Genomic DNA, 20769 nt, shown 5'->3' with positions numbered 1-20769 from the left:
CTTGGTCCAATAGAAAAAAATCATACATGTCGTTTTAAAATAAACACCTCATTCAAAAGTTGGCATTATCATGCATGTCTCTACTATTCAAAGGATCCACTTTCTTGTACCCATGTTTTTGCACTTTATTTAGCACTATATAAATATGATAAATCCCTAATATTCCAAAGATAAGACTTCGTCAATTCAGCATTAAGCCCAATTTCATGCTACATTACATGATTCCAAAACTAAAATTGTGTTTATACCCTAGTGACGTGATCTATTATTTTCTGGATAATTTTCCAAAAAGAAGAGTTCATCAATTTAGTATCATGCCCAAATTCATGCTACATAATTTGAAAACTAGAATCGTGTTTATAGACTAGTCACATGATATATTTAACTCTTGGTAGGAGAATGCCACTTCAAAACGGGTTTCCTCATTTATCTAAAAGTTCTCACAAAAGGAGAACTAGTCAAGAATATACGTCCAATATAACATCAGTCACCTGTTGAATCATGCTTGTGGTTGTTGATCAACGAATTTAAGTGTAAAAGTAAAAGATTAATAAATCAACCTTGAGATGGATCATGTCTAGCCTTAAACTTAATTGTGATTTGCAAATATTATTTGCAATGCTTGCCAGAGTAAAACTTATAAATGACATGTAGTGATTTTCTTGTTCCAACTTCAAATAATATTAAGTACTAAAGTGCAACTTCAATGTCATGGGAAAAAAAAGGAGAGACATGCACACATAAACACGGAGATGTTTAGGACTTGACCCTTTCCCAATTTGAATAAAACATGATCTACAACAATAAATCTACTTTAAATAAAATTAGTTATGATATACTTGAGACTCAAAGCAATTTTAGTGGCTCATTATTATTATAACCATCATGGGGTGAAAGAATGTAGGTGAAAATTGGTAAATTAACACATGAATTTAGCCATTAGTAATTTGTAGGTCATTTTCATCTTTCTAATTAAATGCAATATTCAAATTGTAAGGGCAAAATGATTAGCTTTTTATCTATGCGGTTATCTTAAAATTTGAGGGAAGTCCTCACTACCTATAATATACATGCGTGCATAACGGGCCATCTTTTTTATCAAAAGCAATCAAAGAAGTGAAAAAGTGCTATAGACAATGACTTAATGGATTGATAGAGAATGATTTAATGGATTAATAGACAATGATTTAATGGACTGATAGACAATGATTCATAAAGAGTGTTGTCCTCAGATAGTGGTGTCAAGTAATTGAGTTAAATGTTGGACATATGTTTATGGCATCATTGGGTTTTGAAAATGCCTAAATAAAGATAAAGGTCACTTTAAGCCAGATGCCTTTACACACCGGGTAAAAACCCTAAAATTGTGCTAAAAAGGCATTAGAATCTCGAGTTTTTAGGGAAATCTTGACCTTCAAACTTCAGCCCCAGTTAGCCTCAGGACTAGTTAGGGAGTTAGTAGTACCAATTTACTGTGGTACCACTAACTCCCTAACTAGTCCTTAGGCTAATTAGGGATGAAGTTTGAAGGCCTACATTAGGGCATTCACACATATGGTGTTCAAGTTTGAAGCAGAGCAGCGGCACGCATAGGTGTGTGTGTTGTTCTTTCTAATTGGAGCCAATTCAGAAAAGAAAAGAAAAAAGAAAGAGATTTAAATGCACATCATGCATGAAGCAAGCCTTTGAGGTATGATTACTTTTTCCTATAGGGGCTACGGTTATTTTATGAGTGCAAAGTTCAAACTACAGAAAAAAACCGCCATCATTGCTAGTCTCCTTACAACCATTGAATGATTAACATGAAACGTTTTTTTTAATTATAGGAGTCAATGGTAAGTTAGATCTAAGGTTAAAAGCTGGGACAAGTAACTTCTTGATTAAGGCGAGGAAGACGTTTTTGCTATCTGTTGAAGGTTTCGAGGAAAAAAATAAGTGCACATTTCTTATCCCCCAAATTTGTCACTGTTTTGTTATGTAGACATAAAATGACTTGGCCTTATGTCCTCTGTAACAAGTTAAGCTTCTTTATAAAAAGCTTTTTGTAAAATCCTACCCCCTTTTATAATATAATTTCATCCTTTTTAAAAAAAAAAGACTTGGCCTTGTGTCCATTGCCAAAGTGCTAAGAAGGGATAGATATAAAAATGACTTGGCCTTGTGTTGTCAATTGCCAAAGTCCTACCAAATAAAATATCTAAAATTATAAATAAATAAAAAATAGTTCCATCTGTTGGACTAAGACATCGGATTCAAATCCAAGAATGGCTTAATGTAGAAAATTGCTTTCTTTACCCTTGCAAACATTGCGGCTCCCTTCCTCTCAAGTTTCTCAATCATAGCTCGTAAGAACAAGAGGACATAAAGCACGTGGGCCATTCAAAGGATGAAAGAGGCACCAATCAATGGGCGTTCATCACTTCATTAATTTTAAAGAGGCTTGTCACCTAAGTAGGTTGTTCTGAAGCCCCATCTTTATTTCTTAGCACATTTACACTTTAATTACCATATTTCTTTCTATAACTAGAGTATCATGACTTTCAAAATGTGAATGCTCAAATATAACATGAAAGATTTTGCTTTTACTCCTCGTGATGACGGGTTATAATGCAGCCAAACTTACAACTATTATAATCCTTTGGCACTCACCATCCTAAAGAACTTCAAAATTAGAGGAGAAAAGGTGATGGCAAGAAGGGGCCTCATCATTCATTGGATCCTTTCCCATTTATTCAATGTACCTTGACCACTCAAATAAATATAGCCTTATCTACCAACAATTAGATGAAGCAACTTACATAGCCTTAATATACAATTGCATCGACTTGAAAGTAGTTGTAATGGAATCTAGGAAATGTATAATGTATTCTTCAACCATTATGACCATATCTATTGAGATGATATGATTTAGAATAATATACTAGAGGCAAAAGCAAACACTATTGAAAGTTTCCTCCCAATAGCCATCTTTTATATGGTTGGCTCCTAATGGATATCTTTTATAAGGTTATGGACATTGGAAATTATCATTGAACTTATGGTTATAAGGCTCATGGTTTTATGGATGTAATTTGGGCATTAGTCATTGACATGAACTAATAAAATGAAGGGGAAATTGTTGGCGAATGACCAACATATACGGTTTCATATATAAATACATTACAATAAGCGATAACATAAACATATATCAATATATACTAGACATTTACATGATAAACAATGATGGCCTAACATATCTCTATATTTTTGCATTATTGTAAAAGCTATCTCTGACTGTTAATGATCATTTATTAAATTATGAGCTTGCGCTTTGCACTATACGATAGTCAGAAAAGATACAAAAGCAAGACATATTGTTTCAATATGCTGGTTGATATCTAAATGTAGCAATTTCTTCTCATCCATAGCAAGTAATTGTTGAAGTCTATTTACTTCATACTCTTCTGAGAATAATCTAGCATCGGATGCTGGATGACATCAGATGTCCAGTAATCACTTCTCATCCAAAGTAAGTAATTTTTGAAGCCTATTTGGTTTGGACTCTTTTGAGGATAATCTAGGTGCCACTCGTAAACTTAGCACCACAAATTGCATGGAAACTACCGCCTCTAGCCCATACACCATGGAAAATGGAAAATTTTCCATGTTGCTAAACTTATAAGCAGTTTGAAACACCCACAAAAACACCCAGCCATTTGAAAATACAACCAGTCTCGTGAGTTGTAGTTTTGAGAGACCAAAAAAATCCTTTAAAAATAATCCAAATCTAGCACCAAAAGAATCTTTGATGTGCCCAATAAGGCAGAACTTTAAAAAGAGACTTTTTTTCTTAACTTAAAACATACAAGTTTGCAAGTGATTCATTCACTAAATTAAAAATTTGCCAAATTTTTCACTATTTGATGTCTAAGTACAAGCCTATCAACTACAAAATCTTAGAATATTTCAAACAAAAAAACATGACACAAAAGTTGCATTAGAGACTCACAACAAAGAGCTTCACTTTGAATACAAAATTATTGCTATCGTTACTAGAAAGCAAAATATAACTACTTTTACCGCACAACTTTAATTTCATGATTAAATTAATCTTCATTGATTAAAAAAACAAGTATGATTACGAGACAATTCCTATAATTGCTTCAATAGTGATTAAAAAAACAAGTATGATTAAAAAAACAAGTATGATTACGAGACAATTCCTATAATTGCTTCAATAGTGACAACATTTGACCAATTTTTTGAACTAATCTCAAAACGCAAGCTCCTCAAAAAGATTTGTAATGCTAGTTTTGAATACAAACAAACGTTGTTCAAAACACTGTTCCACGGGAACACTCACGGGAACACGGATTATGGAAGAAGGCCGGAAGCAATTAATGCGAGAGAGCGGGATTGTAGCCATGGGAACATAAAGACGTATATAATTTTTTCATATTTTTGTGCCGAAGTGCAATGTAAATCATTTTAGGCCAATGTGGGTTCTAAATGAGAGTTCTAAGTGTATTAAGCAAGGCTCACTTATGGGGTTGTCCGCCCATGTGTGAAAGAGGCCTAGGGTTAGGGTTAGTGACATCTTTATAAAAGAGATGTTAGCTAAAGAAAGGGGACGTTTTTGGCCATTCTCATAAGCTATTGAGTGAAGCTCTTGAGCTCTCAAGCTATGGCAACTCTCTAACTCTCTCTCTATTGTACTCTAATGAGCATCAAGCTCCAATGAGTATAGCTTCACTTCTTTTTCTTAATCTGTTTTAGCATCATTGAAGTAGATTAATCTATGATTAGTTGAATGCTTCTTTCTTTCTCTTGTGTATGCATGCTTGTAGTGTGTGTGTGTGTAGTCTCCATTGATGCAAGCTCTTGCCCAATGAGTTATTCATCATGGATAGACTCTCTCTATGAGCTTGTGGGTTTGTGAATGTTACATTCTATGCTTGCTTAAGCTTGTGGGTTAGTAGATGCACGCTTATGGGTTTGCTGGCATTAGGGAAAGCTAAGATTTAATCAATGTTTGAATAGGATTAAGAGATTGCCATGCATTGCTTGTTCTCTTGATTAGTGTAGTGGATTTAAGGGATTAAGAGATTGATTAAGGTGTTGAATGGTTGAATCGTCAAGTGGTGGTTCGTGTATGTGAGCTCTCCCTCAAGGGATAAGCCTTCATGCACTAATCGGGTCGAGTCCTTGGATTGACATTGTGTTTCTTAACACATTTGTTGATCGGTAGTACTCTATGAGCACTATATTGCACGGTAGAGAGAACCGCTCTACAATGGCGTTGCTGTCGGGGAAAGAGTGCCTACATTAGTTGAGCACCATACACTACCACTCCTTGTTAAGCTCCAATCGGTTGCAAAACTGTTGATAGGAGAGCAGGCTTTTGGACTAATTTTAGCTACGCTTCTCCCTTGAGGTCAGGACAAGGATTCAACACACGGGAAGGATTGGAGGTAGGCGCTAAACCTGCCAATTTCAATTTGAGAGCAAAAGAGAGAGGCTTGTTTTTGCATTTCTGTCATTCTGTTTGAGGATAATTTTTACAGTTTCAGTTTTCTGCATGTTCGTTTTATTTTCTGTTCTTAGCTTAGTTTAGTATTTTGCATCTTTAGTTTTGTGCATTTTAAATCTCTGTTAAACCTGCATTTTAGTTCTCTGTTAAACCTGCACACCTGTAGAGAAACTGAAATCTGTACACACACATGAGATTGAACATTTTGAATTTCCTGTAAATCTCATAGCTGCACACACATTGAGTTCCCTGCCACACGCATTGAATTTGCTGCAAATCTCATAGCTGCACATGCATTGAGTTCACTGCACACGCACTTCAAAAAAGAAAAAAATAATAATAATATAAGAAGGCGGTTGTGTGTGAACAGCGCACCGCGCGGAGAGACCCACACACCGCACCATAAAGACCGCCACCGCACTGGGTAAAGGAGTCTGGAAAATTTTTCATTTTCTGCCGCAAAAAATTGGGAGGTTATCTAACTTTTCAAGAGTTAGAAAACACCCATCGTCGAAATTTCGGTCCCGGAACCATTTTCCCATAGTGAGTCAGTATGGAAAACTGGTAAATTTTAGGCGATTTTCGATCCTGAAAAATACACTATTTTTTTAGCCTAATGTGTTCGAGGGGGTTCAAAATGGGTTCTGGCAAAGTTTGAGCCAACTTGAAAATTTTTGGATTTTTTTTTTAACTTTAAATTTGACCTTATGCACTTGCGGTCGGGACGTCATATAGACACTGCCATAGGGTCTTCAAGGGCACCTTCTAGAGTACCTACGCAGGAAAGTGGGACCCAATCGGTAGGAAATTTGGCAGATATTGCCGAAACCTTTTTCGAATCCCAATCTGATACCCTTTCCAGGACAACTAGCTCATTGTCTATGGACAATCTAAGGCCGTCAAATAGTCATCCCTTAGCCCCAAATAGGACACCCACAAGATCTTTTAATCCATTTGAAGCCGACACCATGGGGTTACCACTCAATGTGAGACTTCAATATGTCTATACGAATGCTCAAGGAGCTGAGATCTTTAGGGATCCACAACAACGGTATCTCGTTAAGATTACAAACTTTTTCTCAGAGCTTGATAGAGCACCTCTAGTCAATGACCAGGATAACATGTACATGGGTGGAGATGGTGTTCGCTACGAAGTCACCTATCATCTAGAGAATGTAGACAAATTAGGAGAGCTCTCTAAGAGTGAGTTCCTAGATTTATCAAAGCCTTCCGGAGCAAGGGGGTCTAGAGATGATTGGCTCATTGAGCCGGACATGCCTGGACCATCCAATGCCCAATCCTCAAAGCCATCCATAGATGATTTACTTTTGTAGATCTAAATTTGGAAAGGGACAAGAAAGGCAAGAGCAAAATGGATTAGGGGGCTGAGAACCAATGGGAGTTTGTACGACAAATTCCAGTGACAAAGGTCTTTCAGGATGACCACTTCAAGAGATCTATAAGGACTCTTTAGAAGGATATTATGCCACAACTAAATTGCCAGAGCTAGATCTTCCTCTAGCACTTGTGGTGGTAGTCAAGAAGCTTGCAGGATACAAGAACCAAATCGTTGATAAATGGAACAATGAATACCAAACCTTAGATTGGAAGGAGATTCGAGAGCTCACGTGGAGAGGACAACCATTATTCATGGAAGTGTTCTCAACTAATACAGCTAAACCAAGAGAGACAGCCTTTCTTGGAGAAACTGTTGCTCCTCCCCTACGAGAGTTCACTAGAGAGGGACCCTCAACATCAAAGTTGACCACTGCAAGTAGCCCAACTCTAGCACCAAGATATTATCCTACACCAAAAGTACGACCACAAATCACACCACAACAACGTTTCTCTCACTATGACAATCGGAGGGTAGGGGAGCCAACTCGACCTCCCATAAATGCACCTCCTGAAATGCGGGTAACAGGATCTTTGGAGAGGGTTGGTGAGGCAGGTAATAGGGGACCCACACCAATTCGGGATGCATATGGACTACCTTACCAAAGAGAGGAACCACTGGTAGTGAGAGGCCGTAGACCTGATGATGAGTACTCAAGACGAGTAAGGCCATCAACTCTTCAGAAACTGGTAAAGAAGTACGAAGGGTCAGGAGATCCATATGACCATGTAGCAGCATTTAGGCAAGCAGTTCGAGCTGAGCAAGTGACTGACAAGCATACGCAAATTGAAGGATTTGGGCTCACTCTTGAGGGAAAGGCCCTTGCTTGGTTTCAGGCACTAGAGGCTTCAGACAAATCTTCTTTACGAGTTTTGGAAGAGAGATTCATTGTTGCTTTTTCCTTGATGGGGATTCAGCATGACACAGTAGCAAACATCTACTCTTTCAAGCAAGGCGAGACTGAGAGTGTTAGAGACTGTGTAAATAGGATGAAGCAGTACATTAATCGTTGCCCAGAAGATGAGAAGCCCACCCAGAGTCGATTAATTTCTCTCTTCTTAAAAGGACTCAAAAATTCAACACTGCACACACATCTCTATGCAAAGAAGGATACAAATTTCAATGAGTGTTGCCATGATGCTATGGATTTCACAGCTAACTTCAAATTCCAAGATGGTACTGACCCTGAGGTGCAACCTAGAGATCAGTGGGGTGATGACCAAAGTTCAAGGTCTAGCGCACTAGTAAATCCAGACCAGAATCCAGACCAGAATCCAGACCAGAATCCAGACCAGATAGCTAACCTAGTACTAAGGAAATTGGGACAAACATATCGCCCACCCATGCAGCCACAACAACAGCAACGAATGAGGAATGTACTACCTACAGGTCCTCATCTTTGTGGAGCATGTGGCGGTAACCATAAAACCAAAGAATGTAATACCTTTTCTCCTCTAGTCACAAACCAACCCACAAAGAAGTGGTGCTAGGCCTGTGCTTGGAATTTTACCCACACCACACAGGAATGTACTCGCATTGCAAGAATGAGACAAGAGCGTGAGCATGAGCAGCAAAGGGGTGCAATGGCTCCACAAATGCATCAACAGTATACTAATTTTGAACGTAAGCCACCGATGGCACAAGAGCAAGCACGACCTGTACTTGGAGCTCAACCTCCTGCTCCTGGGACTGCTCCTGTGAGGTTTGTTGACTACGACAATTCAAATATGTGTAGAGACTTGGTAAACCCAAGCTATGTGGAGGAGGAATATGCATCATATTCATCCAAGGAAAATCTCCTTGAAAGTCCTGCATATCCAAGCCAAGCACTGGCAACCGGGGGAACAAAATTCTTTGATGTTGCTAGGCAGCTACCAACCTAGGACTCCAGGCCCCTCAGGTCAATGGCAGCAAAGGAAAGTAGAAGCCAAACTAATGGGCCCCTGTTATGAGTGCAGAGAACCCCATTGGGCTCGTGATTGTCCACATCGCCCAAGGCAAGCAGCTCGATCCAATACAACAGTACCACAGTTTCCAACAGTTGAAAGATATTGTCTAGGGTGTTGTGTAGAACACTTTCCAAAGGATTGTTTGTTGAAACCACATGAGGAAGGCACCTCTCAACCAAAGGTCTCACTCAACTTTGTAGAGGTAGTTCCATCTCCACCTTCATCTCAGAGAATGAGGATGTCGTGCCACTTAGAGTCATGACTAGATCACAGACACGAAATGCCGAAATGCAGACTGATGAGACACCTCGAACTAGGGATGCAAAGGCAAATCTAGTGGACAAGACCCTACATTCCAATAGAAAAAGGACCACTAGGAGGAAAAAGAACCGCAACAAGCAAACTAAGAGTGCATCCACTAGTTCTCAAGAAGTCTCTAAACAAAACATGAAGGATCAAGCTTTTACATCCCAAGAAGTGCATGAGGAGCATCAGCCTCAACCTGGGCTAGTGCTAAACAAGATGAGGCTAGTACAATCAGGAGGTTCTGTTTTTGTGGATAAGATGAACAAGACTCTAGATGCCATCATTGATGCTCATAGAAGTCGCATTGCAGCTTTATCTGAGCTACCCAAGAAGCTTCAAGAATACCCAAACCCTCGTGAGGAGAAGATCAATCTAGCTGTACATCAGCAACTCATTAGGGAAGCTCAATCAATACTTGAGGGCCCACCTCCACCTATCCCTCGCGGCCCCACCTCTCTTAAGCCAACGTTAGAAACCATACCATAAGTGTCATCAAGTTGGGAAATGAAAAGTGAGCTGATCTCACAAGCTCATAGCGAGAAGTCTGCACCAATTGACACCCCATTGAAAGAAGGCATTCTGCCACCACACCTAGTCTTGCCTTCCCATGCAATGATGAAGTTATTGATGCTAACGAGGACATGGCAAATGAGATGTGGGCAGCAGTTCATAAGAAAGTTAATGAGAATATGTCCTCTATTATTTCACCTCCATTCTCTGAAGTGGATTTTACCAGGGGCACAGAAAACAACTTTAGACGCCCAAGCATCGAGGAGGAAGTTCAAACAATTGTTTCTCCTAGAAGTAAGCATACTAAAAACCTTACCATCTTATTTGGGAGAATATGAGAACTATTCTCAAACCTTGAGGATACCCTCCATGCATAGAAGGTTGACAAAGGAGATGGATATGGGTATCGTGCAAGCTATTTTGTCAGCACCAGTGACTTGTACCTTACCTTTGTTTGATTTGATAAAGCTTTGACCAGAGTTGTGGAATGATATTGCCACATGTTTGTCAGAGCACGTACTGCTACAAAAGGGTCACCATCAATGTACTGCTACAAAAGGGTCACCATCAATGTACTGCTACAAAAGGGTCAACATCAATGTACTATACACCCTGAGACAAAGCATGTTATGCCAGTTCCTATCAACAAAGTAGGAAAATTTTGTGAGGACGATCAGGGAAATGCTACCCTCCCATTAGAAGTGCGAAAAGTAGCTTCAACTGCAATACTTGATAGTGGTGCAGGTTGATAGTGGTGCAGGAGTGGGCATTGTGACAAGGTCCATTTGGGAAAAGTGGGGCAAACCAGCTATTAGGAGTACAAGGATGCGCTTGCAGCTAGCAGATAGAAGCTTAGAACATCCCATTGGGTTGCTAGAGAACATATTGGTCACCACATGTGGGATTGAATATGAGCATACATTTGCAGTAGTGGATTTTGGAAAGCATCCAAACTATGAAGTGATATTGGGTAGACCATTCATGCGACAATTTCAAATGATTCAAGATTGGGGATACAATTATTTGTACCTCCGACATGATTCTGTCATCACAAGGGTCAACCTAAAGAATCACTCATATCGTGATGTAACGCGGTCTCCAATAGATGAGTTTGATTCTGCTTCATCTGAGGGCTCAAGAGTTACATTGTCAGATGGGCAAGAAGATCTATGGATGTGTGGAGCCTCACGTAAGGATTTCAACACTGAGAGACTTAAGGGTAATCTCGAAGTGTATCAGATGAGGCATACATTCCACAACCCTTCCCTGACCACTTAATTGATCCCCTAGAATGGAGTCATGTCCTCGCAACATTATCGACATGTGCTTTACCTAAGCCAATTAAATTTTGTGACTCAGATGGATGACATTATTGCTATACGAATGATACAACCACGTGACCTTCTAGATGATTTGTACTATGGGGATGCATCCACAACAGCACTGCATGTAGAGGAAGTCTCAGTGGAGGATTTAACACTCGAATCTGCTAATGATGCTGATAAGGAAGATGGATGGGACTCTGATTTTGATGATGATGTGATAATCCCCGAGGAAGAGTTAGGAAAGGAACGCCTACTCTTGAGAGGAAGGGAGGTTCAAATAGAGATCCCTCTCGAAGCCAACCCAAACGTAAATGCTGTAAGAGCCATAAGAGAATCCGTAAACAAGATGAGAGGGAACGACGTGAGAGAATACAAAAAGAAAACGAGGAGTTTAAGAATGAACACTCTCGACCACCACCTCACTTCTCAGGAAAGAATGGATATCTATACTATGTCCAAGCAGCACAAGATAGTATCAAAGACCAAGTAAAACGATCAGATGGATTCCAACCAAGAGAAAAGCTAAAAACTGTTAGCAAAAATTGCAAAAAAACAAAGAGACCAAAACAAAAACTCAAGTCTCAAACAGATTCAAAAGAGAGTGTCGGAAGCGCAAAGATAACGGTTGAACAAAAAACTCTGATGCAAGATTGCAAAAGAGAGATCAAAACTGCATGGTCTTCAATTAGTGTTGATGACTCAAGTGGACAAGAACAAGGTCTCAATGTTTCCCCCAACTTCACACAGTACACTCTTCAAGATCGGAAGATTGTTCTTCAACAGCCCATGCGACAAAAGCCAAGCATGCCAGGGATTTCATATGATGGTCCAGAAGATGCAAAAAAAATTGATATCGCTGAGCCAAGAAAAGAGCCTCGCTATGTGTGGATTGCCACAGACTTGTCCTTAGATGAGGAGAAGTTATTAATTCAAACAATAAAGGAGTATCGCGATGTGTTTGCTTGGAGTTATGAAGACCTCAAAGGAGTTGATCCAAGCATATGTCAGCATCCATACAATTCCATTGCGAGAGGATGCGAAGCCTTCCAAGCAACGTCCTTATACTTACAATGAGAATTTTGCACGAAAGATAAAAGAAGAAATCGACAAGCTCTTACAGGCGAAATTTATCTATGAGATTGAACACACTAAATGGGTCTCCCCTATTGTAGTGGTGCCCAAGAAAAATGGAAAATTTCGAGTATGTGTAGACCTCAAGAAGGTAAATGCCGCTACTGTACGTGATCATTACCCACTTCCAATCACGGATCATGTTTTGGAACGTGTTGCAGGGAAAAAGGCATATAGTTTCTTGGATGGATTCTCCGGTTACAATCAAGTGTCAATTGATCCAAAGGATCAACACAAGACAGCCTTTGCTATACTGAAGATGGCATCTTTGCCTATCGTGTTATGCCATTTGGTCTAACAAATGCACCTGCAACCTTTCAGCGGGTTAATGAGTCATGTATTCAAGGAGTACCTTAGGCTATTTCTTGAGATCTTCATGGATGATTTATGTGTTCACTCACAAGAGCGTGATGATCATATAGAACACCTCAGACTTGTGTTTCAAAAGTGTCAAGTTTATCGTATATGCTTGAATCCTGACAAGTGCAAATTCATGGTCACAGACAAGGGAAGATTTTGGGCCATATTGTTTCTTGCAATGGTATTTCAACAGATATGGATAAAATTGATGTTATTGTCTCATTACCTTGGCCTATCAACCCTAAAGGGGTACAAATATTCATGGGACATTGTGGCTATTATCATTGATTCATCTACATGTACGCTGTCCTAGTTAGACCATTATATGCTCTTCTTGTAAAGTTTAATTGGACTGACGAGTGTGAGGAATCCTTTGAAAAGTTGAAGTAAGAATTAGTGTCTGCACCTATATTACGAGCACCAGATTGGAACCAAATCTTTCATGTCCATATTGATGCTTCAAACTTTGCAATTGGATGTATTTTGGCTCAATCAGGAGAACATAATAAGGATTTCCCAATCTCATATGCTAGTCAACAGTTGAACAATGCTAAGAAGAATTATACCACAATAGAAAGAGAACGTTTGTCCATGATATATGCAGTGAAAAAGTTTTGCCCCCATTACCTTTTGACAAACAAATTTATATTTTTTTGTGGACCATCAAGCACTACTATATTTGGTGAATAAGCCTTGTGCAATTGGAAGGATTGTGAGGTAGTTTGTCATCCTTCTTGAGTTTGATTTTGAAGTGGCAGTCCAAAAAGGAACAACTCATCTTAGGGCAGATCATTTGTCTCGAATCACCTCTGGAGAAGCTCCTCTGGGTGTGGATGATGATATGTTAGATTCAACACTTTTCCTTGTAGAGACAGCTCCTAAATGGTTTGAACCCATCTTAGAAATTTTGATAAGTGGGCAGATACAACTAGCGGGTCCTAATGTGGACCTATGACGACCATTCAAGTTAACCTCAGGGAGATTATATCGTCAGGGTAATGATGGAGTGTTGCGGCTTATACCTAACCCTGACCAATATGAGGAGATCTTGGAATGGACACATGAGGGTATTGGTGGAATCCATGCATCAGCTACTACTTGTGTGGGACGTATAACTCAGGATGGGCAATGGTGGCCTACCATGCATGCGGATGCTGAAAAATTTGTTCGTAACTGTGCTTCATGTCAAATTCAACAACCAATTCATAATGTCACATTATTCCAAATTTCAACTACACCAAGTTGGAGCAAGTACTATCTTCAGCATGGTCATACCGATCGAAAAATTCCTAAATATCGAAAGCATACTATTGAAGTTGAAGCGGCCAACTATATGCTGATAGAGGGCCAACTCTACAAGAGGGGCAAGGATGGCAACTTGCGCATGTGTGTATGTGAAGCTGACTACTTGAAAATCTTGACTCATGCACATGCAGGTGTTGGGGGTGGACACTTTTCGGGCAATACCACAGTTAAGTTGATTAGGTGGTCTGGGCTTTGGTGGCCAACCTTACAAATGGATGCCGAAGAATATGTAAAACGTTGTGACGATTGTCAAAGGACCAAACCTCCCATCACAAAGGACAATATGCCATTGCGGCCTATGTTAAGCACACGTGCTTTTGCCAAATGGGGTATTGATTTTGTTGGTCCCATTAAACCTCTAGCTCGTCACATGCATGCCGAATATATTATAGTCGCAACTGACTATTTGACCAAATGGGTAGAGGCAAGGGCTACAGTCAAAAATGATGCCAGAACCACAACGAGTACATGTTTACACGCTATGGCTTACCTATTGAAAGCGTTAGTGATCAAGGTGTGCACTTTGTGAATGAGGTCATAGAGTTTTTACTTCAAGAATTTATGGTAATTCACAAGCGTTCTGCACCCTATCATCCCCAAAACAATGGTCAAGCTGAGAGTACTAACAAGATTCTCTGCACACCACTCACAAAGATTGTTGAGGGACATAGGACTGATTGGGAGCAAAAGTTGCACTCAGTTCTTTGGGCATATAGAACAGCCTATAAAACATCTGTGTGGGCACAACCCCATTTGAGCTTGCTTTTGGGCTAGATGCAATTCTTCCCATTGAATTTCTTGTACCTACTCTACGGGTTGCTAAACAATTGGACTGGACTGGTCATGAGCTTTCTCAACGCATTGATGAATTGGAAAAGCTTGATGAGACCCGCGTATTGGCGGTAATGGGGATGTATGCCGAGAAGAGGATGTATGCCGAGAAGAGGAGACAAAAGCAATGGTATGATCAAAATGTAACAACTGGCTGATTCAACATTAGGAACTCAATGGAGTCTTTTTGGGCCCTTTAATTTGCCATGAGGTTATGGAAACGTTTAACTTTTTGACAAATAGGAGCCCGCCATGTAAGCAAAAACCAATGGTTTGTAAGAGAGGTGTAAGAGTGGTCAAAGGGTGCACTTTTTCCCCCAAAAAGGGGAGGAGGCAATTTTACAATTTTCGGACCTCCATAACTTCTACATACAAGCTCCGATTTGAGCGGAGATTACAGATCCGTGATCTACGCATCAAGAGCTTTCCATAGATATGTTACATGATATGGTTTTATCCGCTAGATTTTAAATTCCATTTTCCCCCCAAAATTCAAATTCGAATAAAGTAGCCGTTTTGAAGCTTCAAATTAGAAAACGTTTCTTCTTAAGAGAAAAGGTTTGACTCCCTTAAACTGCCAAATAAAAGGGCCCAAGAAGACTCCATTGAGTTCCTAATGAAAAGGGGACCTTGTGCTCTTGTACACACTTAAGAAGCATCAGCGAAAGCTCAAGAAACATGGCCTAGGACCGTTTGTGATTAATGAGCTTACTCCAAGTGGTGCAGTGCGTTTAGAGACACTAGAAGGTGAGCAAATGCCTTCTAACTTCATTAATGGAAGTCGTCTCAAGAAATACAATGAACCATTAACTGAAGCCATGCTTCAACAAATGCATGCTGCCCACACACGAAAAGAAGCACATGACCTACTTAAACGTCAGGCTCAAGAAGAAGCTAAAGCTAGAGTTGCAAAAGCCAAGGAGCGTCGCAAGGCTTCTGTGTTGACCTTACAGTTGGCTACTGATGAACAATATGTCGATCCTTTCAATATTCACGTGTGTCTTCATCTTCATGAGACTACCTACTTTGTCTCTGCCTTAATTGACTCTGGGTGCAGATTATAATGTTCTCTCATTTGACACATGGGTAGCCTTGGGACAACCAACACTTGTGCACATTCCTATTGACTTACGAAGCTTCTCGGGATGAGTCCTCAAATGAGGGCCATGGCTGGCATGTTCCAACTACTCTAGTCACTGCTCAAAGAAGGCCAGGCAAGAAGGAATCGTCAATTTGGCTACCCAAAGATGCGTACAAACTTGTACCATCTAGCGTAGTTGCTAAACATCCTAAAAAGCATATCTTTTTCAAGCCTAAGCCTCAGATTGTTACTCATTGGGTCCCAAAGCATGTTCTTAAAGCACAAGGCTATTATGAGGGTGCAATAGCACTTTGGCTTCCCAAATGCCATGGTTTGCTAGAGCCAGAAGAGTGTATCAATAAGATTCCAAAAGCCACTCTTGGTTTTTCATATCAGTGGGTGCAAAGGAAATCAACACAACCTCTTCAAGATATGATAGGTGGTTTTGATAGCACCTACAAATCTCCTTGTGTTGACCTTCCCAAAACATGTATTGAATCACCAATTGTCCCAACTTCTCCTTGTTACACACTTCCAACTTGTGTACCTAAGACAAATCCAACTTTACATGAGTCTCCTTTGAGCATAGATTCTAGCACTTCACTGCCTAAATCCTCTTATCTTGCTCAAATTCCTCGACAATTGCTATCCTTCCCACCTCTTAAGAAGGACATACACAAAACCAAAGGTAAGGCATTAACACTACAATTGAAGCTCTTTGGTAGATCAGTGTTTGAATAGTCTCACTTTTACTAATGTGGTTCCTTCTGCCTTTACAGATGATCTTATCTACATTGTTTTTGATAGGGATTGTAATGATGGATATGAGTGTATAAAGTTTGAAGTTTCTAAATTTCATTGTTCTACGTCCAGATACCTCCTGATGGATACTTGGCAAGATACATGTCCACCATGCATTGACCTTGATAGTACTCAACCTGAACATCGTGGGGGTTATAGTGCTCCTCCTTTTCAAACTCATTCTAGGTACTTTTATGCTCCCTTAGGTGAAATTTGCTGTGGGCATCACTTTGTCACTTTATTCTATCAACATCATCATCCATTTCCACATTGTCAAGAGTGTGCACGACTCGTATTAGGGGAAGCTTCACACATTTGTTGGCTATGCCGCTCTTACTTTGGACGATATGGCACGGGCTTAATGAAGCAAATTGTGGGAATTACACCCCAATGCCATAACCTTCTTGATGTGAGAGTACTAGACCAAGGACCAAATCAACGTAGATTACCTGAGGAGGTTCAAGCACAACAATGGAGGGATACATGCATAAATGCCTTGTAACCACCTATCTTGCAAGCCCTTCTTCCCCCAGCCTCAACATGTCAATTTTGGATCACTATGAGCACCTATATTGAGCAATTCCAAAATCGGCATTGTCTGCTTAATCTTCCCATAGAACCAATGCCATATTTTAGCGAGGAAGCACTCCTTCCTCTACCACCTTCTCCAGAGGCCGGCTTTTGTATACAGGGTTGTCCTTGCATCCTAAAGTGATTGATACAATCTTTCCAGCAGAAGTGGACACGGATCCACTGCCAGTGCAAGGATAAGCTCATCAACTCCACAATAAGATCTACAAGCCAGGGCACTTTTCTCCCACTGGGTTTTTCCCCTCGGCTATATCCGGTGATTGGCACCAATAACAAATTTTATTCTTTTCTTTTCTTGTTTGTTAATAAGACATTTTGCAGAGATCCCAGCTAGACAAGAGCATACAAACACGCTCCAATAGTCCACCTACCATGCACACAAATTAGGAAGGGGGGAGACATGCAATGCCTACAAAGAGCAAAAGAAGCAATCTTCACATCAGCAATGCATCAAGACAAATGCGCCACATCAACGAGCACTACAACAGGTGTATTCAAATCATAATCTTTTGTTCTTTATGTGCTTTTCACTTTTGCATATATTATTTGCATGTTCACAAACAGTTGGCTGGTTTAAGTTTTAAATGAGTTGTTACTATGTGGCGAGTGATTTCTAGATTCTTAGAGGACTTAGTAGAAGGTTTTTCTATTTGAAGACGATGTAAGACATATACCAACGGAGTATGCCAAGTTCTTATGCTCTAGAAGTATATTAGTTATCCCTAGTGGTAGCTACCTCTTAGGTATGGACTAGGTGCTACGATAAACAAAAATTTACGAAACACATGCCCTAGAAATATATAGAAGTGACTTGAGACATGACGTGTCTATGGCCATGTGAGATGCTTGGTAGGACCTTGGGTTATTTTAGCACCTTGGGGCCGATGCCTTGGTTTCCATGGGGTGAGCACTGACGTCTAAAAGATTAAGAAAAAGACCTACAAGGACTCTATCGCCTTGATAGATGCTGGTAGGACTCTTGGGTACATTATGGGCCCTTGAGATCGATGCCCTCATCTTCATAGGGTACTCCTTATGTCAAAAAGAAAGAAAAGGGTCTGTCGCCGATACTTAGCGGCCTTTAAATTCTCTTGGCAGAGGTCTCTTGGCCATTGCTTGGGTCTCATTGGGATGGAACCTTCCTCTTTATCAAGCTAAAAATAATAATTCTCTTTAATCTTCTGCTTTTTACACAAAAAGAAAAAACAAAGAGAAAGAAAGAAAGAAAGAAAGAAAGGTCCAATCACCATGGCTTATATTTAGGAGTAGGGTTGCCACTTAGGAATAACTTAAACACTTGTAGGACATTGAGACTGCGGTCATAACCTGCGGTGTACAAACACACTTGCCTTTGCATAGCACTATCTACCAGACTCGCTTCTTTTAGCACTCTTTAAAACTCTAATCGGTCTTTCACTTGCATGCTCACTTGTGAGATTGTTGTCGGAAATTCCGAACACGGAATCACCTGCCTCTATAGCTGTCCCTCCAATAGCCTTGGAAAACACTAACACCAATGGGGGCACCACCGGCTGGAGCACTTCTCTCACAATTCACCACACCACCCACACCAGAAAGACAGCACAAAACAGGGGCACCATAGAGACGAGTGATCACCCAGCAACACATACACTTCCACCATGTGCGTGACGAGGTAATTGAAGGCAGGCACAAAGTGCGCTGTGAGAGTGTAAACCCATGGACTACACCACCAAACACATCAATCACACCTTCTCCTGCAAATCAACACACACAGGATACCAACACAACACCATAACCAGATACATCATCAGTATCATTCATCTTTAAATTCCCAACCAACACTTCATACAAGCTTCTTCTGACACAGAAGCTTTTACTCACACAACCTTACAAACACTCTAGCTTGGATTTACTGCCAAGGGAATTCAACCCCACGGCCTCACTGCCTTTGGAATTACAACCTTGCGTCTGACAACCAAGCCTTTTCAACCACAACCAAGTATTCCACATGCCAAAACTCTCTCTGCATCACCCGCTCAGAGAACTGCACCCGCCATAAGGCCTTCCCCTAAGAATTGGCGGCCCTGCAAAACAAAAGAACCCCTGCCCTCAACTCTCTGCATCCAGAGGCGGCCACCTCCACGTTGGCACCATCTGCCACCACCAGCCACCACAGCCATCGTGGTCGACCAAGCAAAGCAACTCCTTCTCCTGCACTCACTAGGTGTCGTAGGCGAGCCCCACCTGTCTCCAAAAACCCAAGTCGCACCTCTACTGCAGCCAACACCACTACGCCTTCTACTTCTTACGACGTGCTACCAGCCCGCCACAGCAACCCTGTCAGCTACAAAGCAAAACCAGACGGCCCTCTTTTGCAATCACTCGCCCATCGCCAGCTCTGCAGCCATTGTAGGCGACCACCAAAACCAAGGCCTCTCTCTGTCGCCTGCCCACAGCCCTACCCACAGCCCTCAACTCTCTTCAGCTACCACCGGGGACCCAAAACAGTCCGAGGCCATCTACGTTGCCCCCCTGTCTCGCTAGCCGCCCGCTGCATCCAACCTCTCTCAACCCAGAACTTCTCGTCGTTGCGGCTCCCCTCTCTTTTTTAACTCCCCCGTTCGACGATGTGCTACTAGCCACGCTGTCAAAAAAAACCGCCATATCTCTCTTCGCCAACCTTCTAGGCAACTGCGTTGTGCTGGCAAGGGTGTTGGCAGCAAGGCAAGCGGCCAAGTGGACGTGGCTTTGCCGGCCACGTTGATGTTATTTATTTTTTATTTTTCTTTAAAGCCTGGAGGATGGTCACAATGCTTAGAGAGCCCCTCTGCATCCTTGTGCTTCACCTTAACATGCGGTGCCCACGACTTTTCAAAACAAATGCAAGAACTGCCCACACGTTCTCTATCAGCTGCATCATAATTTACCAAAACATTACTTGCAGTCGGTGCCATGCACTGCCGATCATCATCACATGCTCACTAAAAATGGAGCACCATCTCTGCATCCAGAATCAATCCCAGATTGACCAACCATCATCACATTCGGGGTTCCCGTAATACTTTCACGTGAAGGCATCACCAAGAGCTCGTAAAAAAACATAAAACCACCCACTATGTACATTTGCCAGGGCATTCAAAGCAAAGCTCTTCACATGCCATGCAATTCCATATGTACATAAGCCCAAAACCATACTCAAAAAAACTCGTGATATACTTTGCCAACCCCCCTGTCTGCTAGAGCATTTATGCTCTCAGCAGCAAAAGACAAATCCCAATAACTATCCACCAGGATCAAAAGGAAACTGCTGTAACTCATCATCCCATTTCCCAACATCTGTGAAAAACAATGGCTACATCACTACATACCAAACATCAACCATATGTGCTACGAAATCATTTTCATCCATCATCTCACAGACTCTGACCAGACAGCATCACCCTTTAGCCTTTGGTCTTCAAATAAATAATAAGAGAACACTTCACCCACAACAAACCTCCTCGTCTTCAAAACCTGTGACATTGCAACATCTAGCATCCAATTCATCAATACCAGTGAAGGCCAGGCTCCAACATTTTTATCTTTATACACACAAAAATCCACATCCTTTCCAACAGCAGTGTCCACAAGCACTTCCAACTCTTGTAATTCAGGCATCTCTTCACAACCATACGACTCAGCCGGTTCAGAAT

Source organism: Cibotium barometz, chromosome 35, assembly GCF_041138505.1.
Source record: "Cibotium barometz isolate CiBa-2024 chromosome 35, ASM4113850v1, whole genome shotgun sequence".
Classification (NCBI taxonomy): Eukaryota; Viridiplantae; Streptophyta; class Polypodiopsida; order Cyatheales; family Cibotiaceae; genus Cibotium; species Cibotium barometz.
Note: the sequence above shows the minus strand (reverse complement) of the source record.